The sequence below is a fragment of the Bombina bombina genome, chromosome 3 (genome assembly GCF_027579735.1).
Source record: "Bombina bombina isolate aBomBom1 chromosome 3, aBomBom1.pri, whole genome shotgun sequence".
NCBI lineage: Eukaryota > Metazoa > Chordata > Amphibia > Anura > Bombinatoridae > Bombina > Bombina bombina.
Window position 1 is genome coordinate 1248303170 of NC_069501.1, and position 22011 is coordinate 1248325180.

General features: G+C 37.1%; 1 protein-coding gene across 1 annotated transcript in view; it reads right to left on the minus strand.

Annotated features, from left to right (window-relative positions):
- ARRB1 (arrestin beta 1) overlaps positions 1–22011 on the minus strand; it is a 621679-nt gene that overhangs the window by 396374 nt on the left and 203294 nt on the right. The gene's annotated exons all lie outside the window — the stretch shown is intronic.

Sequence of the window (22011 nt, forward strand, 5' to 3'; positions counted from 1 at the left end):
ATCCCCCTAAAATAGCTAAAACTAAAAACAAACTAAAAACTACTTCCAAAAATATTCAGCTTTGATATTAATGAGTTTTTTGGGTTCATTGAGAACATGGTTGTTGTTCAATAATAAAATTAATCCTCAAAAATACAACTTGCCTAATAATTCTGCACTCCCTGTATGTATATATATATATTATAGAGCATATTCTGCTATGTGAAGAACATTTCATGTTGGGTTTAGCACACTTGAGTAAACGTGTTTGAGTTTGCACGCGAGTATGGGTGTTATTTTTCTTCCCACTTTTCACGCCCTATTGAAGAAAACTTTTTACTTTCAACTTGTAATATGCGCGCTACCCCAAGCGCACAAAAATACAAAGTCTAGCAGAGTTAACATGCGACTGGAGTGATAAATAGCGATCCACTCATAACCTAGCCCATAATGGCAGTGTTAACTGATGGTTATACATTTCCATTTTATCCCACTGGATGCCGGGATACAGGAAAGTGTTGCAGTTCTTTCTGTCATCTAAGGTGTTAAAAAGAATCAAAATAAACAGCTGAGCAAAGCAACTGAATTATTAAAAAAAAAACAAAACAGCTAAAGCTAGAAAAAAAGGAGCCTTTGTAGTGTTAGTGAAATAATTGGCTGCATTAAAGCAATTTCACAATCCTAAGAAAAGGGTTTTTGTCTGAGCAGTGTTTCCTTTTTTCCAATACCCTTTTAGTTCCTTGTACAGAAACGATTGGCAAGAGTTGCTAAGCACTTAGCTGTTGGTGGGGCTACAGCACGGAATATTTGTAATAGCTGATATTGTTTCAGGTGACCTATATTTTAAGACTTAGTCCTGAGAGGTTTTTACCACTGTGGCTTAGAAGAAGCCTAAAAAACAATGCACTAGACCTCTGAAAGGCCATGCTGAAAAATACATTGTTTTTCACAAAGGTGCATCTTCATTCATACTGAGCTTCTAGAATGTTTTTATGAAGATCTGTAGGGGATTAGGATAGAGAATACAATTTTAAACAACTTGCCAATTTACTTCTATTATTTAATTTGTTTCCTTATCTTGTTATCGTTTGTTGAAAGGTTTATCTAGGCAAGTTCATGAGCAGCAGAGAACCTACAGTAGGTTCTAGCTGTTGATTTGTGGCTGCATATATATATTAAATGTGATTGGCTCATCCATGTGTTCAGTTAGAAACCAGTAGTGCATTGCTGTTCCTTCAACAAATGAAACCAAGAGAATGAAACAGATTAGATAATAGAAATAAAAGAGAAAGTTATTTAAAATTGTATCCTCTATCTGAATCACGAAAGAAAATTTTTGGGTTTCATGAACTTTAAAGGAAAAATCATCTCTCTGTGTAGTAATAGTGATTCTGAAATAGGCTGCAGATCAATCACACCCAGTAATTCAAAGGGTTAAAAGAGCGCTGCTATTACTGTAAGGGAGGAGGGGCTAATAATATAATGACACTAAATTGATACGTACAAAATAAGTGTTTAATAGTACGACAAATAAAGTGTGGCAAATATACACAAAGTTTAAGTAAAAGTCTAAAAGCGGATATACTCTCCACTCACGGAGGTACACTCTAAAACCAAGTGGTTCAATAACAGTAAACCTCACAAACAAAGTAAGGAGCATAAGCCAAATAGTTACGGAGTTCGTTTGTTAACCTCACAGGCGGAAACTATTTTGCTTCGTGTGTGTAAATCTGTAGCTATTCAGAGCGTGAAGGCACCATATTTTAACTGCTTTTCTTGTAATTAACAAAATTCTACTTGCCCTAAATGTTTCCATACTTACTATAGGCTGGATTACAAGTGGCGTGCTAATGCTAGCACGGTAGTGATAAATAATATCGCTGGATTTTACAAGTCCCTTTACCAGAGAAGGGTTAACATGGCTGACATTGCTCTAGATCACTGGTTTTCAAACCAGATTTTGTGCATTACCTTTGGTGACAGCAGGTAAAATAACAATGTTTACTAATTAGCTGATTATTTCACCTGTGCTCCAGTTCAGATATCCTCAAAATCTGGCCTGTGAGGGAGGCATAAATACTGGTTTAAAAACCAGTGCCCTACCGCAATATTTTCAGTGGATTTCATGAATGCGCTAAGTACAAGTTGAAAGTTATAGGTTGCACTCGAATAGAAGCCGAAACTCCACTAGAACATTTAGCGCAACTTAAAAACTGATATAAAGTGTAAGGGCTAAAAATTATTTAACAAAACGCATCAAACATTTTAAAATAAAGAATTACACTCATATGTACACTTTTTTTATTCAAAATATAATTTAAATCTTGATATAAATATGTCTGTTTATGTGTATACATGTGTATTTATGTGTTTAAATGTGTAAATATTTATGTGCACACATTAATAATTAAATACACATTTTGGAGCCATTCCCAGTAAAAATATGCAGTCATTTTTTTTAATTAATTTATAACATGTTTTAATGTCTTTTGAATAGAAATACTTAAGATTCCTATGTTCTTCACTTAGAAAAAAATATTTATTTATATATATATATATATATATATATATATAAACACACAAAATATCTATCATCTTTATTTATACAGCAGTTTTGGGTTAGAACGCGAGCGATAACTAATTATCACCTCCTAGATTACGAGTTTTGCGTTGCGGCTCGTAACGCTGAAAATATGGCATATTCAGCGTTAAAACAGCACCGCAGTTATTACAAGTCTTATCGGTAAAGGTGTACCGCACATCTTTAAGCCTGTACCGCAACGTCAGCACCGCACTCGTAAAAATGAGGCTAAAAAGTGAACGTTACAGCCTAAAATGACAAGATCTGTACCACCATCTAAAATCATTAGTTATGAGTTTTACACTACAAAGCTGTAACATAAAACTCATAACTAAACTGTTACAAAGTACACTAAACACCCATAAACTACCTATTAACCCCTAAACTGAGGCCCTCCCGCATCGCAAACACTATAATAAATTTATTAACCCCTAATCTGCCGCTCCCAACATCGCCGCAACAAAAAATTAAAAAAATTAACCCCTATTTCGCCACTTCCCGACATCGTCACCACTATACTAAAGTTATTAACCCCTAAAACACTGCCCTCCCGTATTGCAAACACTATTTAAATATTATTAACCCCTAATCTGCCGTCCGCCCACATCGCCCCCGCTATAGTAAAGTTATTAAGCCCTAAACCACAAGCCACTATAATAAACCTATTAACCCCTAAACCGAATTCCCCCCCACAACGAAATATACTAAATAAAACTAACCCCTAAACCGAAAGCCCCCCCACATCGCAATAAACTAATTTAAACTAGTAACCCCTAAACCTCCACCCTAACTTTATATTAAAATTAAAATTTCCCTATCTTAAATTAATTTAAAACTTACCTGTCAAATTAAAAAAAACTAAGTTTAAACTAAAATTAAACTAATATAACTATTAAACTAAAATTTAACTAACTACCAATTAAATTAAATTAAACTAAACTACACATTAAAAAAATCCTAACACTACTCTAAAAATTACAAACTATCTAATTACAAAAAAAACAAAAAACTAACGCCTAGATTTAGAGTTCTGCGTTAGCCGTCAAAAGCAGCGTTAAGGGGTCCTAACGCTGCTTTTGGCCGCCCGCTGGTATTTAGAGTCAGCCAGGAAAGGGTCTACCACTCCCTTTCAAGCCGTGACTTTTCCATACCACAGATCCCCTTACGCCAATTGCGTATCCTATCTTTTCAATGGGATCTTCCTAACGCCAGTATTTACAGTCTTGGCTGAAGTGAGCGGTAGAGCCTCTACCGACAAGACTCCAGCCGCAAAAAAAAGTCAGTAGTTAAGAGCTTTATTGGCTAACGCCGGTTTATAAAGCTCTTAACTACAGTGCTCTAAAGTACACTAACACCCATAAACTACCTATGTACCCCTAAACCGAGGTCCCCCCACATCGCCGCCACTCTAATAAAAATTTTTAACCCCTAATCTGCCGACCGCACACCGCCGCCATCTACATTATCCCTATGAACCCCTAATCTGCTGCCCCTAACATCGCCGACACCTACATAATATTTATTAACCCCTAATCTGCCCCCCCCCCCAACGTCGCCGCTACCTAACTACACTTATTAACCCCTAATCTGCCGACCGGACCTCGCGGCCACTATAATAAAGGTATTAACCCCTAAACCGCCGCACACACTATAATAAATAGTATTAACCCCTAATCTGCCCTCCCTAACATCGCCGCCACCTAACTTCAAGTATTAACCCCTAATCTGCCGACCGGACCTCGCCGCTACTCTAATAAATGTATTAACCCCTAAAGCTAAGTCTAACCCTAACACTAACACCACCCTAAATTAAATATAATTTTAATCTAACAAAATAACTTTGTATTTATTTTAACTAGGTACAATAGCTATTAAATAGTTATTAACTATTTAATAGCTAACTAGTTAAAATAATTAGAAAATTACCTGTAAAATAAATCCTAACCTAAGTTACAATTAAACCTAACACTACACTATCAATAAATTAATTAAATAAATTACCTAGGTTTATTTAAGGGGGGTTTGGGTTAGAGTAGGGGTATGTGGGTGGTGGGTTTTAATGTTGGGGGGGTTGTATTTTTTTTACAGGCAAAAGAGCTGATTACTTTGGGGCATGCCCCGCAAAAAGCCATTTTAAGGGCTGGTAAAAGAGCTGGTTACTTTTTAATTTAGAATAGGGTAGGGACCTTTATTATTTTGTGGGGCTTTTTTATTTTATTAGGGGGCTTAGCGTAGGTGTAATTAGCCTAATATTCTTGTAATCTTTTTTTATTTTTTGTAATTTAGTGTTATGTTTTTTTTTGTAATTTAGTTTAGTTTATTTAATTGTATGTAATTGTAGGTAATTTATTTAATTAATTTATTGATAGTGTAGTGTTAGGTTTAATTGTAGATAATTGTAGGTAATTTATTTAATTAATTTATTGATAGTGTAGTGTTAGGTTTAATTGTAGATAATTGTAGATAGTTTAGTTAATTAATTTATTGATAGTGTAGTGTTAGGTTTAATTGTAACTTAGGTTAGGATTTATTTTACAGGTAATTTTGTAATTATTTTAACTAGGTAGCTATTAAATAATTAATAACTATTTAATAGCTATTGTACCTGGTTAAAATAAATACAAAGTTGCCTGTAAAATAAATATAAATCCTAAAATAGCTACAATGTAATTATTCATTATATTGTAGCTATATTAGGGTTTATTTTACAGGTAAGTATTTATAGTTTTAAATAGAAATACTTTAGTTAATAATATTTCATTTATTTCGTTAGATTAAAATTATATTTAATTTAGGGGGGTGTTAGGGTTAGACTTAGCTTTAGGGGTTAATACATTTATTAGAGTAGCGGCGAGGTCCGGTCAGCAGATTAGGGGTTAATAAGTGTAAGTAAGGTAGCAGCAACGTTGGGGGGGCAGATTAGGGGTTAATAAATATAATATAGGGGTTGGCGATGTTAGGGGCAGCAGATTAGGGGTACATAGGTATAATGTAGGTTGCGGCGTTGTCCGGAGAGGCAGATTAGGGGTTAATAGTATAATGCAGGTGTCAGCGATAGCGAGGGCGGCAGATTAAGGGTTAATGAGTGTAAGGTTAGGGGTGTTTAGACTCGGGATACATGTTAGGGTGTTAGGTGTAGACTTAGAGAGTGTTTCCCCATAGGAAACAATGGGGCTGCGTTGGGAGCTTAACGCAGCTATTTTGCAGGTGTTAGGTTTTTTTTTCATCCCAAACTGCCCCATTGTTTCCTATGGGGGAATCGTGCACGAGCACGTTTTGCCAGCTTACCGCTACCGTAAGCAACTCTGGTATTGAGGGTTGAAGTGGCAGTACATTCGGCTTAACGCACCCTTTTTTGTAGCCTAACGCAGCCCCTCAGACAACTCTAAATACCAGCGTAGTCTTAAGGGTGCGTTGGAAAAAAAAGCTGCATTGCGACGCGGGTCTTTACCGACAAAACTCTAAATCTAGGCGTAAGTTACAAAAAATAACAAACACTAAATTACCAAACATAAAATACTAAATTATCAAAAATAAAAAGAATTACACCTAATCTAATAGCCCTATCAAAATAAAAATGCCCACCCAAAAAAAAAAAAAAAAACCCCTAGCCTACAATTAAACTACCAATAGCCCTTAAAAGGGCCTTTTGTGGGGCATTGCTCCAAAAGATATCAGCTCTTTTACCTGTAAAAAAAATACAAAGACCCCCCAACCAACCCTTAAAAAAGCCTAACATTAACCCCCTGACAATCCACGTACAGTTTTTGAAGTCCCGCTTGAACGATCTTCATCCCGGCGAAGTCTTCATCCAGACGGCCTCTTCAATCTTCATCCCAGCAGCGACGTCCTGATCCAAGCGGCGAGAAGTCTTCATCCATGCGACCTCTTCAATCCCGGAGGCACGGAGCGAGTCCATCCTGAAGACATCCAGCGCAGATCATTCTCTTCATACGGTCACTGCCATACACTGGATCTTAAATGCAAGGGACGCGATTCAAGATGACATCCCTTGCATTCCTATTGGCTGAAAAAATTTAATCAGCCAATAGGAATTAAGACTGCTAAAATCCTATTGGCTATTCAAATCAGCCAAGAGGATTTAAGCAGCTCTAATTATATTGACTAATTCAAATTAGCCAATAGAATGAGAGCTGCTTAAATCCTATTGTCGCTGCAGTGATGAAGATTGAAGAGGCTGCCTGGATGAAGACTTTGCCGGGATGAAGATTGTTAATGCGGGACTTCAAAAACTGTAAGTGGATCATAAGGGGGTTAGTGTTAGGCTTTTTTAAGGGTTTATTGGATGGGTTTTATTTTTTAGTTTAGGGTATGGGCAGTAAGAGCTAAAGGCCCTTTTAAGGGCAATGCCCATACAAATGACCTTTTCAGGGAAATTGGTAGCTTATGCTTTTCTGATAGTTTTTTTTATTTTGTGGGTTGGGGGGGGTTGTAATGTAAGTGGGTCTTTGCAATTTTTTTTAATAAAACAGCTGATATCTTTAGGGCAATGCCCTACAAAAGGCCCTTTTAAGGGCCATTGGTATTTTATTCTAGATTAGGTTTTTTATTTTGGGGTATTTTTTTATGGGTATTAGAATAGGAATATTTTTTTTATTTTTGATAATTTGTTTGTTATTTTGTGTAATGCATATTTTTAGGGGGTGTTTTTTTTTTTTAGCAAAAGAGCTGTTTATCTCAGGGCAATGCCCTACAAAAGGCCCTTTTAAGGGCCCCCCAAAAGACCTTTTTAAGGGCCCTTGGTAGTTTGGGGGGTTTTATACTGTTAGGGGGTGTTTGTATTTTCTTTGGAGCAAAAAAGCTGTTTATCTCAGGGCAATGCCTTACAAAAGGCCCTTTTAAGGCCCCCCCAAAAGGCCCTTTTAAGGGCCCTTGGTAGTTTATTCTAGATTAGGCTTTTTTATTTTGGGGTGTTTTTTTTTAAGGGTATTAGAATAGGAATAATCTTTATTTTTTTGGATAATTTCTTCTTTTTTTTTTAATGTTAGGTTTTAGTGTAAGGCAGTTTAGGTTTTATTTCACACGTAAGTTTGTATTTATTTTAACTAGGTAGTTAATAACTATTTACTAACTAGTCTACCTAGTTAAAATAAATACAAACTTACCTGTGAAATAAAAATAAAACCTAAGCTAGCTACAATATAACTATTAGTTAAATTGTCGCTAGATTAGGTTTTATTTCACAGGTAAGTAGTTAATAATAGTAACTTTAATTTAAATCTAATTTCATTATGTTAAAGTTGGGGGGATTAGGGTTAGGTTTAGGGGTTAATATAGTTTAATTTAGGTTGTTGCAATGTGAGGGACTGGTAGTTTAGGGGTTAATAGGTATTATTTAGTTAATAATTGTAAATTTTATTTAGATCTATTTTAATTATGTTAAAGTTAGGGGATGTTAGGGTTACGTTAAGATTAGGGGTTAATAGTTTAATTTAGGTTGTTGCGATGTGGGTGGCTGGTGGTTTAGGGGTTAATAGTTTTATTTAGTGGTAGTGATGTGGGAGGCCAGAGGTTTAGGGGTTAATAGCTTTATTTAGGTGGCGGTGATATGGGGAGCGGCAGATTAGCGGTTAATAACTGTAGGCAGGTGTCGGCGATGTCAGGGTCAGCAGATTAGGGGTGTTTAGACTCTGGGTTTATGTTAGGATGTTAGGTTTAAACTGTCTTATTTTCCCTATAGACGTCAATGGGGCTGCATTACAGAGCTTTTGTTTTCGTGATCGCAGATGTTAGACTTTTTTTTTTTGCCGGCTCTCCCCATTGATGTCTATGGGGAAAGCTTGCACGAGTCCATCAAACACAGCACTTGTTTTGGGAGAGGTATAGGGCTTAAAATCTTCATATTGCCCGCACAAGCACTGTTTTTTTAAACTTGTAATGGCAGCGCTATAGGAAATTAAATAACGCCAATTTTGTGGCGTTCTTTACATTCCCTATAGCGCTCAAAACTCGTAATCTTTTTGTAGCGCACCCTATAGAATTCTATGGGAAGAAGGAGTAAGTGCGGTCGCTTTATCAAAAGTCCTGGAATTAGCGCACCTGAGTCTTTCGCTTGCGTGCTTTTTACTTTCAACTTGTAATACGCGCACTAAGCCGGCCGTAATAATATTTTACTTTGAGTGCTGTTAGTGCTCGAGGGGAAAATAAATTAGCTTTTCACTCTGACCCTATATATTTTTTTTTCTGCTGTCTAGCAAAAATAAATTTGTAGACTATGTTACTGTCAGTACTACCAAACATCTGAACGATTTTGCATCAGCAAAGACTCTGAACTAAAATGTTGGCCTATAGGATTTCAATAAAGGTTAATAATGTTGGTTGCACATTCTCAGCTGCTTAATAAAGTATTTTATTTATATTAATTTACATAGTTACTGTATGTGTAACATGATAAAGATAGACACTTAACATATAAAAAACAACAACATTTTTGCATGCCACAAAAGATGAGCTATCCATGGTACTTACAAAAAAACACTTAAAGGTCAGTTTTCATTAATTAATCTTATATCTAGTTCACTAAAGCTGTAGGTGCTGCCTCTGCGGTCATTAGCAGCGTGTCCTGACCTAAATATTGGCTTAAAGAGCGTTCTCCGGTTTCAGCACATTAGTCTATTTAACGGGCTTTAAAAAATAAAATTAGATAATTGTCTAAATAATTCCTACTGGGAATCCTTAGTACATCTTGTGCTGACTGTGGGTGTTAAAAACTATGAGGCTGCACCTTGTGTTCATGAAAATATGTGAGATGAAAGGACAAACTTTATGTTCCAGCTAAACACTGTCTCACAGGTGCAGTCAGATATTTACAGCAATGGTTCCTATTCCATGCCACGTGTCTATGTTATTTAGCAAAGTAAAAAAATAAAAAAATAAATACAATTAATAAACATAAAGAACATATATTAAAAACAAACATGACAGAGGGAATATTGCACAGACAATTTCTGAAAACCACTAAGCCTTTAAAGTCACTGCATTATAAAACAGATATAAAAGTCTTTATAACTGTTATCAAATCAGCCTTGTAAATGGCATTTCTTTGGAGCTTAAAACATGCAGAGGGTTGCCCTGTTTGAAAACACAGATGGAATAGCTGATTCCAGAGAAAAACTGAGCTTCTGTGCATTACTCCTCTATTGGCTCTGGAATGGCTAAATGCATTTGACTCATGGGTGCATCTGGAGGGCAAAAGAAAAGCTGTGAAGGTAATGAATGTGCCAAAAACAATCACAAAAATACAATAGGATTAATATTGTACGTGTGTGTGTGTGCTTCTATAAGTGTGTGCTTGTTTCAGTGTGTGCTTGTGCAGAGGCATAACTAGAAATCACAGGACCCAGGTGCCAGAATCTAAGAAGGGCCGGACCAACCCACCCCCCAAAAAAAGGTGAATTTGATATATATCTTTTTTATAACATTTAACACAGAAATAAAATGGGAAGCAGATTACGTCTGCAAAAGGAGGTACCCTGTGCCCACATTCTACGAGATGGTCTGACCCCCTATTACTGTATATAGTGACAATGTTTAACCCACCAGTACTGTATATAGTGAGTTAGTGACACAGTCTGTAAGCTGCCGGTGAGATGGCTGGCCTGACCCTACGCGCCCCAGTACTTTATAGAGTGACCACAGTAGTCTGTGACATGGTCCAGCCCCCCGTACTGTATATAGTGGTACTGTATAGTGACACTGTTTACCCCATGCCCCCCCATGCTGTAGTAACAAGGTCTGTAATTTGCTGGTTCCACAAACATACACACATACATGCATAATACACACACAGTCACATACATACATACACACATACATGCATAAATACACACACAGTCACATACACACATACACACATACATACACACACACACACACACACACACACACACAGTCACATACACACACACACACATAAACACCAATGGGTAAAACAGAAACACTAACCCCTGTAGTCAGAGACACTAGTGAGGCATCATGTCACACTCACATGATATCAGTGCAGGCAGTGGCAGGTCAACATTTTTATTGAAAAAAAAAGGAAAAAGTTTTTTGTTGAAGCTGGGCCCCCACCCTCGGGGGACCAGTCGCAGTTGCAACCTCTGCACCCCCTGCAGTTCTGCCCCTGTGCTTGTGTGTATGTATTTGTGCATGTACAAAACAAACTTAGCGACTTTGCTCATAAACATATAGGCTACCTAGATAAGCGCACAAAACATTGCAACTTTACCATCACTTTAATATGAATACTATGCAATTAATATGAATACTATGCATTTAATATGGATAGCAATTAGATTCACAATTCAACACTGTTTCTTTAGGTACAAATTTAATACAATATGGGAATTGTATAAATCACAATTTAACAGGTAGGTAAAATATATAACCTCATTCATTCATATACAGTATTTTTAGTACATGCAAAACTATCGTACATATTGTTGTGTTTCATGTTTCAAGCTAACACTATAAATACAATTGTAAGTCAAAAGGAATAAAATACCCTGTGACTGAAAATGTGAATATTCAGCCACTGTTGTATCGGATTCCATTAAATATAAGTGCAAACACATATGGTTTTCTGTTGTAGAATTAATAACTATCATAGAGCAACATGCCAAGGCTATTGTCAGAAGTGGTAATTGCCTTATTAGCTTGATACAGGTGCAGCGAGACTTTATATATTTCAGACGCTAAATCTGTTGTCTGTTTTCAGCATTTCCTGGGCGTAATAACAACATCAGAAAACAAGTACAGGGATTAAAAATAGCCACATTTCTTCTAGCAATGGGTTTCTGGTATGTGCCAAATGATTATTAACTGATTATATTTTCTTATGTAATATAGAGATTAGTTGTCTCGCAAGCCTGTTCTTGTTTGTTTGTGAAAGACGATATCTGTGCGTAATCATCTCAATGTTCCCACCACCAAAAGCTATAATGTTGTTTGACTTTTACACTAAGGTTTACTGTTGTAAAGGGGTACATTTATCAGCCAGTAGTACCATCACACTGGATAGATGGGCTATATCAAGACTAAATCCAAATATAGAAATGCCATAAAAAAATAATAATAATAATAAAAAAAAGTTACATTATACCAGACCAAAAAAAATAATGCCTAAAACTGGGGGAGTCAGATTATTATGCATGTCTCATAATAAAGCACAGTACATCTAAGTGTAGACAAACTATACAATGTAATCTATAATCTTTTGATCAGAAGTCAATTAAAGGGAAAATGAACACACATTTTTTTCTATCTTGATTCAGATAGAGCATGCTATTTTAAGCAACTTTCTAATTTACTCCTAATATCAAATTTGTTTCATTCTCTTGGTATCTTTATTTGAAATGCAAGAATGTAAGTTTAGATGCCGGCCCATTTTTAGTGAACACACTGTGTTGTTCTTGCTGGGTAAATTCACCTACCAATAAACAAGTGCTTTCCATGGTCTGAACCAAAAAAATAGCTTAGATGCCTTCTTTTTCAAATAAAGAAAGCAAGAGAACGAAGAAAAATTGATAATAGGAATAAATTAGAAAGTTGTTTAAAATTGCATGCTCTATCTGAATCACAAAATAACAAATTTGGGTTCAGTGTCCCTTTAAGTGACAAGAACCAAAGGAAAATGCAAAGAAAGATGTTTGTAAAAGTGAAATATAAAATTGTTTAGACACCAAAACAGAAAAAGTGCTGTAGGACAGTAAATCAAACAATATGGAAACATAAGCAAAACTCCCAACTTGCCCGATTTAAGAGGAGCTGTCAATTATACTGAGCTCTGTCCTGCTATTCCTCTAAGGCATTCATGACTAAGGGCCTAGACCTGAAATGCTGTATGTGTGTTCTGGGACCCTGCATGGAATAATAAAGGTCTTTTATTGAATTTGGAGTAGACGTGTGCAGCTTAGAAAAATTCGGTTCGGATCGATTCAGACCGATTCGAATTTCGGTTTGGATCAATTCGAATTCGGAAAAAAACGAATGAGTTTGTTTCGGATTCATTCGGATTTTTTCGTATTCTAAAAAATTCGGCTGGATTCGGTTCGAATCGGTTCGATTCGGAAATTCAGGAATTTCGGTAATGTTAGGGGGGATGTGCTGTGTATTACACTAGTTTATGTACTGTATATTAGGTTTAACCCATAGCAGAGTGATAAAACCTAATATACTGTACAAAACTAGTGTAATACACGGCCATCCGAATCTACCGAATAAATTTGAATCGATTTGGATTTATTCAAATCGATTCGGATTTATATGGTAGATTCGGCACTACCGCAATTCGGAAGTTCGAATGAATCCGAATCTCCGAATTCGACAAATTCGGACGAATTTCGATTCGGACCGAATCGAATCGCACATGTCTAATTTGGAGGCTGGAATCACTCTCACATACATTACGAGTTTTGCGGTAACAGGGGTGCGGTGTTAACGAGCATTTTTTTCTCACCGCTCACTTAAGACAATGCTGGTATTACGGGTTTTTTTAAACCCTGCGTTAGCCGCAAAAAAGTGAGCGTAGAGCAGAATTTAGCTCCACATCTCACCTCAATACCAGCGATGCTTAAGTCAGCGGTGAGCTGGCTGAACGTGCTCGTGCACGATTTCCCTATAGGAATCAATAGGGCAGAGCCGGCTCTGCAGTTTTAGAGTAGGGTTGGGTGTGTGGGTGGTGAGTTTTAATGTTGGGGGGGGCATTGTATTTTTTTTTTTTTACAGGTAAAAGAGCTGATTACTTTGGGGCAATGCCCCGCAAAAAGCCCTTTTAAGGGGGATTAGATTAGGTGTAATTAGTTTACAATTCTTGTAATTATTTTATTATTTTCTGTAATTTAGTGGGGGGGGTTTGTACTTTAGTTTATTTAATTTAATTGTAATTAATTGTAGTTAGTTTAGGTAATTTATTTAATTATAGTGTAGTGTTAGGTTTAATTGTAACAGGTTAGGATTTATTTTACAGGTATATTTGAATTTATTTTAACTTGGAAGTTATTAAATAGTTAATAATTATTTAATAACTATTGTACCTAGTTAAAATAAATACAAAGTTGCCTGCAAAATAAAAATAAACCCTAAGCTATATACAAATGTAACTATTAGTTATATTGTAGCTAGCTTAGGGTTTATTTTATAGGTAAGTATTTAGTTTTAAATAGGAATAATTTATTTAATTGTAGTAATTTTATTTCGTTTTATTTAAAATATATTTAAGTTAGGGGGTGTTAGGGTTAGGTTTAGACTTAGGTTTAGGGGTTAATACATTTAATATAGTGGCGGCGACGTTGGGGGCGGCAGATTAGGGGTTAATAAATGTAGGTAGGTGTCGGCGATGTTAAGGATGGCAGATTAGGGGTTACTAAAATTTAACTAGTGTTTGCGAGGTGGGAATGCGGCGGTATAGGGGTTAATATATTTCTTAAAGTGGCGGCGATGTCCGGTCAGCAGATTAGGGGTTAAAAACTTTAGTTAACTGTTTGCGATGTGGGGGGGGGGGGCTCGATTTAGGGGTTAATAGGTAGTTTATGGGTATTAGTGTACTTTTTATCACTTTAGTTAAGAGTTTTATGTTACGGCATTAGCCCATAAAACTCTTAACTACTGACTTTTAAATGGAGTCTTGACAGGAGAGGCTGTACTGCTCACTTTCTCCAAGACTCGTAATACCAGCGTTAGGCAAATCCCATTAGAAAGATAGGATACACAATTGACGTAAGTGGATTTGCGGTATGCTCGAGTCACGGAGAAAAAGTGAGCAGTACACCTGTACCTGCCAGACTCGTAATACCAGTGGGCATTAAAAAGCAGCGTTGGGACCTCTCAACGCTGCTTTTTAACCCTAACGCAAGACTCGTAATCTAGGCGTCTGTTTGATATTCCTCTAAGGCATCCATAGCTCCTGATTTGCAAGATTTTCCTTAGCCCCTCATCTCAATGTACCCACCACCAAAAGCTATAATGTTGTTTGACTTTTACACTAAGGTTTACTGTTGTAAAGGGGTAAATTTATCAGCCAGTAATACCATCACACTGGATAGATGGGCTACATCAAGACTAAATCCAAATATAGAAACACCTACCATATAAATATAATTAATTTGGAAAAGCCATAAAAAAATAATAATAATAAAAAAAAGTTACATTACACCAGACCAAAAAAAATAATGCATAATAAAGCATAGTACATCTTAGTGTAGACAAACTATACAATGTAATCTATAATCTTTTGATCAGAAGTCAATTAAAGGGACACCGAACCCACATTTTTTTTTTCTATCATGATTCAGATAGAGCATGCTATTTTAAGCAACTTTCTAATTTACTCATATTATCAAATTTGTTTCATTCTCTTGGTATCTTTATTTGAAATGCAAGAATGTAAGTTTAGATGCCGGCCCATTTTTAGTGAACACACTGTGTTGTTCTTGCTGGGTAAATTCACCTACCAATAAACAAGTGCTTTCCATGGTCTGAACCAAAAAAAATAGCTTAGATGCCTTCTTTTTCAAATAAAGAAAGCAAGAGAACGAAGAAAAATTGATAATAGGAGTAAATTAGAAAGTTGTTTAAAATCGCATGCTCTATCTGAATCACAAAATAACAAATTTTGGTTCAGTGTCCCTTTAAGTGACAAGAACCAAAGGAAAATGCAAAGAAAGATGTTTGTAAAAGTGAAATATAAAATAGTTTAGACACCAAAACAGAAAAAGTTCTGTAGGACAGTAAATCAAACAATATGGAAACAAAAGCAAAACTCCCAACTTGCCTGATTTAAGAGGAGCTGTCAATTATACTGAGCTCTGTCCTGCTATTCCTCTAAGGCATTCATGACTAAGGGCCTAGACCTGAAATGTTGTATGTGTGTTCTGGGACCCTGCATGGAATAATAAAGGTCTTTTATTGAATTTGGAGTAGACGTGTGCAGCTTCGAAAAATTCGGTTCGGATCAATTTAGATCGATTCAAATTTCGGTTCGGATCAATTCAAATTCGGAAAAAAACGAATGAGTTTGTTTTGGATTCATTCAGATTCTTTCGAATTCTAAAAAATTTGTCTGGATTCGGTTCGATTCAAAAATTCGGGAATTTCGGTAAGTGTTAGGTGGGATGTGCTGTGTATTACACTAGTTTATGTACTGTATAATAGGTTTAACCTATAGCAGAGTAATATACTGTACAAAACTAGTGTAATACACGGCCATCCGAATCTACCGAATAAATTTGAATCGATTCGGATTTATTCAAATCAATTCGGATTTATATGGTAGATTCGGCACTACCGCAATTCGGACCGAATCGAATCGCACATGTCTAATTTGGAGGCGGGAATCACTCACACATAGATTACGAGTTTTGCGGTAACAGGGGTGCAGTGTTAATGAGCATTTTTTTCTCACCGCTCACTTAAGACAACGCTGGTATTACGGGGTTTTTTAAACCCTGCGTTAGCCGCAAAAAGGTGAGCGTAGAGCAGAATTTAGCTCCACATCTCACCTCAATACCAGCGATGCTTAAGTCAGCGGTGAGCTGGCTGAACGTGCTTGTGCACAATTTCCCTATAGGAATCAATGGGGCAGAGACGGCTGAAAAAAAAAAAAAACACCTGCAAAAAAGCAGCGTTCAGCTTCTAACTCAGCCCCATTGATTCCTATGGGAAAATACATTTTATTTCTACACCTAACACCCTAACATGAACCCCGAGTCTAAACACCCCTAATCTTACAATTATTAACCCCTAATCTGCCGCCCCCGACATCGTCGCAACCTGCATTATATTATTAACCCCTAATCTACCGCTCCGGACACCGCCACCACCTACATTATCCTATGAATCCCTAATCTGCTGCCCCCAACATCGCCAACACCTACTTTTTAATTATTAACCCCTACTCTGCGGCCCCCAATGTCGCTGCCACCTAACTACCCTTATTAACCCCTAATCTGCTGCCGCCAACGTCGCTGCCACTATATAAAAGTTATTAACCCCTAAATCTAAGTCTAGCCCTAACCCTAACACTCCCCTAACTTAAATATAATTTAAATACATATAAATAAAATTACTATCATTAACTAAATTATTCCTATTTAAAACTAAATACTTACCTATAAAATAAACCCTAAGATAGCTACAATATAACTAATAGTTACATTTGTATCTAGCTAAGGATTTATTTTTATTTTACAGGCAACTTTGTATTTATTTTAACTAGGTGCAATAGTTATTAACTATTTAATAACTTTCTACTTAAAATAAATACAAATATACCTGTAAAATAAATCCTAACCTTAGATACAATTACACCTAACACTATACTATAATTAAATAAATTACCTAAACTAACTACAGTTAATTACAATTAAATTAAATAAACTAAAGTACGGAAAAAAACAAACACTAAATTACAGAAAATAATAAAATATTTACAAGAATTTTAAACTAATTACACCTAATCTAATCCCCAATCGGAATTAAGGTAGGAAAAATCCTATTGGCTGATCCAATCAGCCAATAGAATTGAGCTTCGCATTCTATTGGCTGATTGGAACAGCCAATAGAATGCGAGCTCAATCCTATTGACTCATTGGAACAGCCAATAGGATTGAACTTCAATTCTATTGGCTGATTGGATCAGCCAATAGGATTTTTCCTACCTTAATTCCGATTGGCTGATTTCAAGGGACGCCATCTTGGATGAAGTCATTTAAAGGTACCTTAATTCGTCATGAGTCGTCGGAAGAAGAGGATGCTCTGCATCGGCTGGCTTGAAGATGGACCCACTCCGCTCCGGATGGATGAAGATAGAAGATGCCGCCTGGATGAAGACTTCTGCTCGTCTGGAGGTCCTCTTCTGCCCGGATCGGATGAAGACTTCTGCCCCTCTGGAGGACCACTTGTGACCGGCTGGGTGAAGACATCTCAAGGTAGGGTGATCTTCAAGGGGTTAGTGTTAGGTTTTATTAAGGGAGGGTTGGGTGGGTTTTAGAGTAGGGTTGGGTGTGTGGGTGGTGAGTTTTAATGTTGGGGGGGTATTGTATTTTTTTTTACAGGTAAAAGAGCTGATTACTTTGGGGCAATGCCCCGCAAAAGGCCCTTTTAAGGACTATTTTTAATTTAGTATAGGGTAGGGATTTTTATTTTTTTGGGGGGCTTTTTATATTATTAGTGGGATTAGATTAGGTGTAATTAGTTTACAATTCTTGTAATTATTTTATTATTTTCTGTAATTTAGTGGGGGTTTTTTTTTCGTACTTAAGTTTATTTAATTTAATTGTAATTAATTGTAGTTAGTTTAAGTAATTTATTTAATTATAGTGTAGTGTTAGGTTTAATTGTAACTTAGGTTAGGATTTATTTTACAGGTATATTTGTATTTATTTTAACTTGGAAGTTATTAAATAGTTAATAACTATATAATAACTATTGTACCTAGTTAAAATAAATACAAATTTTCCTGCAAAATAAAAAATAAACCCTAAGCTAGATACAAATGTAACTATTAGTTATATTGTAGCTAGCTTAGGGTTTATTTTATAGGTAAGTATTTAGTTTTAAATAGGAATAATTTATTAAATTGTAGTAATTTTATTTTGTTTTATTTAAATTATATTTAAGTTAGTGGGTGTTAGAGTTAAAACTTAGGTTTAGGGGTTAATACATTTAATATAGTGGCGGCGACATTGGGGGCGGCAGATTAGGGGTTAATAAATGTAGGTAGGTGTCGGCAATGTTAAGGATGGCAGATTAGGGGTTAATAAAATGTAACTAGTGTTTGCGAGGCGGGGGTTAATATATTTCTTAAAGTGGCAGCGATGTCCGGTCGGCAGATTAGGGGTTAAAAACTTTAGTTAACTGTTTGCGATGTGGGGGGGGGGGCGCTCGGTTTATGGGTTAATAGGTAGTTTATGGGTGTTAGTGTACTTTTTATCACTTTAGTTAAGAGTTTTATGTTACGGCGTTAGCACATAAAACTCTTAACTACTGACTTTTAAATGCAGTAGGAGTCTTGACAGGAGAGGCTGTACTGCTCACTTTGTCCAAGACTCGTAATAACGGCTTTAGGCAAATCACATTAAAAAGATAGGATACGCAATTGACGTAAGTGGATTTGCGGTATGCTCGAGTCGCAGAGAAAAAGTGAGCAGTACACCTGTACCTGCCAGACTCGTAATACTAGTGGGCGTTAAAAAGCAGCGCTGGGACATCTCAACGCTGCTTTTTAACCCTAACGCAAGACCCGTAATCTAGGCATCTGTTTGATATTCCTCTAAGGCAATCATAGCTCCTGATTTGCAAGATTTTCCTTAGCCCCTCCCAAAGGCTTCTTGATCATGCCTCTGAAACTCCAAGACACGCCAATCAAATGCAGGACACACCCATGATCTTGTCTACTATCCACCTGTGCCCCGCCCCCTCCTGATGCTGGACCACCCAGAAAACAGCAACAACCTCCTGGGTTCCAAATACAAAGCCAAAAACATGGGAGGTCTGCATAAGGACTGACAGATATTAAATAAATGCACATTTTCCCAAACACTGGCAATACACACATCTGTTACAAAAGGCAACAATTCTTATTGGAAACGTAAAAAATCCAGATCCTTTTTTAGAATTGCGTCATAAAACCACAGTATGGGTGGGAATTTGTCAGAAGATCAATATGAAACAGCATTTGTAGAAGATAAGAATAGTTATTAATCATATAAATAAAGTGCATCACTTACTTACACTGGCAGAGTTTTCTATTTTGTTCCACTGCATAAAATTAAAAACAAATTCAGAAGTAAACCAGAGTTTCAGGCAAACGTACGCTCATCTTTAAACCCCTTGTCTACAATAGGGAACAGTGACACATTTTAAAAGCCTTTCTCAAAGCCAATGAGTTAAAGGGACATGAAACGCATAAAAAAATCTGTCATGATTCAGATAGAGCACACAGTTTTAAACAACTTTTCAATTTCTATTATTAAATTTGCTTCATTCTCTTGGTATACTTTGTTTAAGGAGCAGCAATGCTCTACTGGGAGCTAGCTTAACACACCAATGATAGCAAGTATATATGTACAGCCAACATTCAGCCGATAGCTCACAGCTCCTGAGCCTACCTAGGTATGCTTTTAAACTAATAATACAGAGAGAACAAAGTACATTTTATAATATCATTAAATTAGAGAGGGAGGGCACTACAATACAGAAAGATAAAAAAAAAAATAAAGATTATATTAAAAAAAGCTGTTTATAGGTACTGGAAGACAGCTGCCAGTACCTAAGATGGCAGACATTAGTTAGAGGGGGGAGGGTTAGAGAGCTGTTGGGGGGGGGGGTCAGGGAGGTTGGAGGGATCCTACACTTCTTCATATTGGTAGATGGTCTGCCATTACCTAAGATGGTGGTGACCAGTGGAGGGTGAGGGAGGGAAGAGAGCTGTTTGGGAGCCATCAGATAGGGATCAAGGGGTAATCTTTACATTAAAGCTAAAATGAACTTTACAAGCTACCTGATTAACCCCTCCACTGCCAGGAATTTCAGACGTGTGGTGGGCAGCTGCAATTACCATTACTAATTACTAATTACCAAAAGGCAATGGCAAAGCCATGCATGTCTCGTACAACTTTTTGTGTGCCATGATTGCACAAGCGGTATGTAAATAATTTTAATAAGAAATCCAAAGTTTGTGAAAAAGTTAACAATTTTTTTTATATGATCGCATTTGGCAGTGAAATAATGGCATGAAAAATACCAAAATGAGGCTAGATCAATACCTTGGGTTCTCTGCTTAATAAATAAATATAAATATGTATATATATATATATATATATATATATATATATATATATATATATAGTTTAGACGGTTAAATAAAAAAAACAAGGCTCTATTTCTGTTTAAATGGTGTGATAGCAAAAATGTTAAAAATTCTCTGGTATTTTGGGCAAGTTCTTCTCTGAAAATCCCGGCAGTTAATTGGTGAAAAAATATTTTATAAATAGCTAGAAAGTATAATGTCCTACAACAGTGCTCTACCCCCTCTATCTTTATTATTTAGCAATTTCCAGTAGCTATGTTACCAGCACCACCTAGATGTGTGATCGCATCCTCATCACCTGCAGATAGGAGAATCCTGTAGCAGTTTAGTGCAGTTTGGTATCATTTGGCAATTGGGTGCAGCTGGGTATCATGTAGCAATTGGGTGCAGTTCAGTATCATTTACCAGTCGGGTGCAGTTCAGTTTCATGTAGCAGTTCAGTTGGGTACAGTTCAGTATCATGTACCAGTCGGGTGCAGCTTGGTATCATGTAGCAGTTTGGTGCAGCTCGGTATCATGTACCAGTTGGGTGCAGCTCGGTATTATGTAGCAGTTGGGTGCAGCTCGGTATTATGTAGCAGTTGGGTGCAGCTCGGTATCATGTACCAGTTGGGTGCAGCTTGGTATCATGTACCAGTTGGGTGCAGCTCGGTATCATGTACCAGTTGGGTGCAGCTCGGTATTATGTAGCAGTTGGGTGCAGTTCGCTATCATGTAGCAGTTGGGTGCAGCTCGGTATCATGTACCAGTTGGGAGCAGCTCGGTATTATGTAGCAGTTGGGTGCAGTTCGCTATCATGTAGCAGTTGGTTGCAGTTCGCTATCATGTAGCAGTTGGGTGCAGTTCAGTATCATGTACCAGTTGGGTGCAGTTCAGTTTCATGTAGCAGTTCAGTTGGGTACAGTTCAGTATCATGTACCAGTCGGGTGCAGCTTGGTATCATGTAGCAGTTTGGTGCAGCTCGGTATCATGTACCAGTTGGGTGCAGCTCGGTATTATGTAGCAGTTGGGTGCAGCTCGGTATTATGTAGCAGTTGGGTGCAGCTCGGTATCATGTACCAGTTGGGTGCAGCTTGGTATCATGTACCAGTTGGGTGCAGCTCGGTATCATGTACCAGTTGGGTGCAGCTCGGTATTATGTAGCAGTTGGGTGCAGTTCGCTATCATGTAGCAGTTGGGTGCAGCTCGGTATCATGTACCAGTTGGGAGCAGCTCGGTATTATGTAGCAGTTGGGTGCAGTTCGCTATCATGTAGCAGTTGGGTTCAGTTCGGTATCATGTAGCAGTTGGGTGCAGCTCGGTATCATGTACCAGTTGGGTGCAGCTTGGTATCATGTACCAGTTGGGTGCAGCTCGGTATCATGTACCAGTTGGGTGCAGCTCGGTATTATGTAGCAGTTGGGTGCAGTTCGCTATCATGTAGCAGTTGGTTGCAGTTCGCTATCATGTAGCAGTTGGGTGCAGTTCAGTATCATGTACCAGTTGGGTGCAGTTCAGTGTCATGTAGCAGTTTGGTGCAGTTCGATATCATGTACCAGTTGGGTGCAGTTCTGTGTCATGTACCAGTTGGGTGCAGTTCGGTATCATGTAGCAGTTGGATGCAGTTTAGTATCATGTAGCAGTT